General features: G+C 36.9%; 1 pseudogene; it reads left to right on the forward strand.

The window, feature by feature from the left end:
* Window positions 1-1,554: 1,554 nt before the first annotated feature.
* LOC102478337 (transcription factor Spi-C pseudogene) lies at window positions 1,555-2,287 on the forward strand (annotated as a pseudogene).
* The last annotated feature ends 2,773 nt before the right edge of the window (window positions 2,288-5,060 follow it).

Raw genomic sequence — 5,060 nt, forward strand, 5'->3', positions numbered from 1 at the left:
GAAATAATTTTACTATTGGGGAGCAAGCTTTGTATATAAAAACCTATAGCTATTTATTTGCTAGACAGTTGTCCTTCAAATGTAGTTTGATTGATCTTTCCATGTTTAGTTTATGATGGTAATATAGAAAATATTTCTTTCCATATGTTAAGTATATGCTGCTCTATACTTCCATCATATATAAATATATCCATGTACCAATAATTAAAATGCATTTTCTAGACCAGTAAAAATTTTTCCAAGAAAAATTTTTAAACTTTAAAAATTCTGTAATTAAAACTTGTGGGAAGCAGAATAATTTTTAAAATGTATGGTGTTAAAAGTCTTAAAAATGTCAAAAAATATTGGCTAAAGCATAAAACAAAGTTAGAGAGAAAATGCATGGAGGTAATTAAGTTATAGGTTTATCTTTCTTATGTTATTAAACATTTATTTCCATATCATATTATTTTTCCCTGAAAAATTTTATTAGAATTTTTTTTTTGGAGATGTTTTTGCTATAGGGCGTGTGCGCTCGCCAGACAGACAGAGACAGAGAGACAGAAAGCGAAAAATCACCCCCCAGGGGGGTTGGCCACACCACAATCCCTTCTTCTCTATTCTCCTCTCGGGATCTTGGGCATGCAAGTACACGCACCCGGCGTGAGTTTTAAGCCACCGGGTCCGGGACGCGAACCGTGGTTGACTACATGGGAGTCCAGTGACATAGCCATTACACTAACTGCTGGTCCCAAGAATTTTTTTTCATTAAAACAGAGTCTTGCTTTCTTATAATCCTCCTGCCTCAGTCACCCAGCAGAGACCACAGACACATCTTTCCATACCTGGCTATTCTCTAACTAAGATCTCCATCATGTTGCCCAGGCCAGTAACAAACTCTTAGTCCTTCTGTCTCACCCTTCAGAGTTCCTGGGATTACAGAAAATTTTAAATTTTTAAAGTTTATTTTTTTCTTTTAAAAAAAAAACTGAAATTTTATTGAAAAATAAGAAAATACAGGGAACCGGCAGTTAGCGTAATGGCTATGTCACTGGATTCCCACGTAGTCGACCACGGTTCGCGTCCCAGACCCAGTGGCTTAAAACTCATGCCGGGCGCGTGTGTGTGCATGCCCAAGATCCTGAGAGGAGAATGGAGAAGAAGTGATTGTGGTGTGACCATCCCCTCTGGGGGTGATTTCTCGCTTTCTGTCTCTATGTTTCTCTCTGTCTGTCTGGCGAGCACACGAGCCCTATAGCGAAAACATCTCAAAAAAAATAATAATAATAAAAATTAAAAAGAAAAAGAAAATACAGAAACACCAGATTCTCATTTAAAATTAAAATGACAACATCTTTCAGGATTTTCCTAGTGCTTCCCCATTCTTATCATTATTCCAAAGCAAAAAACATATTCACTTTCTCCACTGTATAATGCATCTGACTTGCAGGATTAAAAATCTATTTAGGGAGTGATGCAGAAGGGTGTTTTGATGGAGGAGAAGGTTATTTCTACTTTGTACAAGTGGATAGTAGACTTGGCTCTGATGGACAGTCATCAATTTATTAATGAAGCATGACTTGTGTTGAACAAGACACGTTGGGTCAAGCGTTTGAAGATGCTTTTTAGGTACTAAGGCAACGTTCAACTGGAGACCTTCAGTACTCTCCAGACTACAAAAATTACCTGACTTTCATCAACCATTATCTTTGTGTCAGAGGAAATTCCAGCTGTGGTGGGATGTTGCCTCCAGAGGAACCTTTCTATAACTGGCGAACCATAAGAAACAGTGCTGCAGACTGCTATTTTAAAGGAAATATTCATGGGTCTTTTCAGAACGTAACTGAAAACCAGTCAGTGCCACCTGTCCTTTTCCAGCAAAAGGGATGAAAAGGCAGGAAGAATTTCCAAGTGTCCGAATATCTTCACGAATCCCTGCATAATCCTGAGATGGTATTTTGTATTTAGTGGGTAGACAGAAGCAAAGGCATCTTCCAATTTGTATCAAAAAATAAAGAAAAACTTGAACTTTGGGGGAAAATAAAAGGCAACCAGAAGACCATGACTTACCAGAAAATGGCCAAGACACTGATGAATTATGGAAGAACTGGGGAAATCTTCAAAATCTGAAGAAAGCTAGCTTACCAGTTCAGTGAGGTCATCCTCTGAAGATTCTCTTCTTATCTTAGAGATTTTCTACTATCAGTATGTACAACTTGATCAACAATATCTCGGTTTAAATAACTGGAATACAAGTTGTAATTACATATGTGCCAACTACCATGAGGTAAGTCATCCTGATTGCTAAACACACACTCATTTTATGGTTTCCTGGCATCAGAAATTCCTCAAAATTTTTCTCTTAAAGCAAATAATGAAAAGACAGGGAGAAAAAAGCTCAGTTAACTTCATTGTTGCTATGTTTTATCGAATAGCATAAAATCTACATTAACTCAGTAAATTTTACTAATGAACAATTTTATTATATCATACAATCCAGCCCCACTGGAAAGAATAGACTAAAATGTTCTCACTCTTTCCATAATCTGTTCAACCACTTTCTTCTAGAGTAACAATGCCAGGAAGGTGACTTGATTTATATAGTGATTTAAACATATTCCTGTCAAATACTCAGGTAAAAATAATGCTAGCATGTCTGATAGCTTTACCAAAAAATCACTTACAAAGAAATGATTGCATACGATACAGTGTTTATGTCAAAATACATTCGTAGTTTTAAAAACATCAGTGGATGTTCTGAATCTATATTTTCTCTTCATTTCCACTCATGATCTGTAACTCTGTGAAACTAAAGAGATAATGGCCTAATGCAAATGCCAAGATAATAAAATTCTGAAGCTTATATCTCTAAAAAAGTTTATTTAGGGACCAGCAGATGGCAAAATGATTATGTCACTGGACTCTCACTTAGTCGACCATGGTTCAAGTCCCGGATTTGGCAGCTTAATACTCATGCCGGGTGCATGTGTGTGCGTATCCAAGATCCCAAGAGGAAAATGAGGAAGTGATTGCTGTGTGGCCATCACCCAAGGGGGATAATTTCTTGCTTTTTGTCTCTCTGTCTCTCTGGCAAGTGTATGTACCCTATAGCAAAAATCTTTCTCTAAAAAGAAATAATAATCTACTTAAACTAAAAGACTATAGATTTAAAAAAACATGCTATCCAGTTATATATTACCCTACAGTATATCTTTTTTGAATCCATGTTACCAACATTATGTTGATCTTTACAGCCAAAATCCTTGGACAAATGTGTTTTTTATAAATTTCTATCTTTATTCATATATTTTCATTCTTGCTTCAATTCACTCCAATTAGACTTTGTTTTTTCCACACCAATCCACAGGCTTCCCTCTTGAGATGGTCACCAGCTATCTCTCTTGTCAGATCTAAGTGTCAACTCTGTCCTCTAACTTGACCTTGTAACAGAATTTGATATATTTGATCACCTCCTCCTTCTTGAAACAGATGCTTTTATTGATTAACAGAAGGGTTGGCAAGCTTTCTGTAGAAAGCCAGGTGGTAAATATCTTGGGCTTTATGGACCATAGATTTTTTTTTGTTAGAACAACTTGATGCAGTTGTTTTAGCACTAAGCAACCATGGATATGCAAATAAGTGAGAAAGGCTATGTTTCAATATAACTTTGTTAATAGACACTGACATTTAAATTTCATGTAAATTTTATGTCACAAAACGTTCTTCTTTTGCTGTTTTTCTACCATTTAAAATATAAGAATCACTCTTTGCTCAACAGCCATACAAAACAGTGAGCAGATAGGATTTGCTATTTGAGCTTTAGTTTGCCAACTCAAAACTAGATGTACTATCGTCCTTTTCCTCCAGTTATATTTGTTGCTCTATCTTGGTCTTCTTTGCTAAGTGAGAGATTTTCTAAGTGTTCACAGAAAATGTATATTGGGAAACAGCAGTTAGCGTAATGGCTGTGTCACTGGACTCCCATGTAGTCGACCGCGGTTCGCGTTCCGGACCCGGTGGCTTAAAACTCATGCCTGGCGCGTGTGTGTGCGTGCCCAAGATCCTGAGAGGAGAATGGAGGAGCATGACCATCCCCCCTGGGGGGTGATTCCTCACTTTCTGTCTCTATGTCTCTCTCTGTCTGTCTGGCGAGTGCATGCGCCCTATAGTGAAAACCTCTTCAAAAAAAAAAAAAAAAAGAAAGAAAATGTATATAATGAAGATAATATGATGGATTTCAAAACATTTTTGCAAAAAATAAATCTCTACCTTAATTACATTTTCACAAACTTTTTGAAATCCTCTGATACCTGCCCTTGCAATGTTGCAATATCCCCAAGTTCAGTTCTTGCTTTTATTTTTTTTTTTCTAGTCACATCTCCTCCCTTGATGATCTCATTCAGCCCAATGGCTTTAAAAAACATTTGTATACTTATGATTCTCAAATTGATACCCTTAGCCCGAAACTCTCTCTTTAACTCTAAACTCATATATCCAGCTGTCTACTTAACATCTCTACTTGTAAATCTGATACTCATATGACATTTAGCCTATCCAATTTTTTATTCACTCCCTTAGCTGCTAGTCTCCTAATTTATTCACTTTGGTAAGTGTGTCTTACCATACACTCAGATGCTCAAGGCAAAAGCCCAAAGCTCAATCATGTATTTCCTCTCTATCCCTTACGCTCACATCCAGATCACAAACAAGTTATGTCAGTTTTACTGCTTGACAGTACTTACCAGTTCCAACTGGGCTCGAGCCTTTTCCATCTCTTGTCTGGATTTTTTGGTAGCTTTGTAACTCATTTCCCTGTATTTGCGCTTATCTGTCTGCCTTCTGTTCATTGTTGTGCTACCAGATTGACAATTTCAAAATGTAAATAGAGCTATATCTTTCCCCTGTTCAAAATTCTCTAATGATTTTCCATTATAACCCAGAATAAATTCCAAAATCTGTTCCATGACCTTCAAAGCTGTCTGTGATCTGACTCTAGCTTGTCTCTGTGAAGTTACATCCTATATCTCTTCCCCTTGATCTCCTTGCTCTGTTCTGGCTAAAGATAGGAACTCTTTTCCTGA

The sequence above is a fragment of the Tupaia chinensis genome, unplaced genomic scaffold (genome assembly GCF_000334495.1).
Source record: "Tupaia chinensis unplaced genomic scaffold, TupChi_1.0 Scaffold000437_1, whole genome shotgun sequence".
NCBI classification, from domain to species: domain Eukaryota; kingdom Metazoa; phylum Chordata; class Mammalia; order Scandentia; family Tupaiidae; genus Tupaia; species Tupaia belangeri.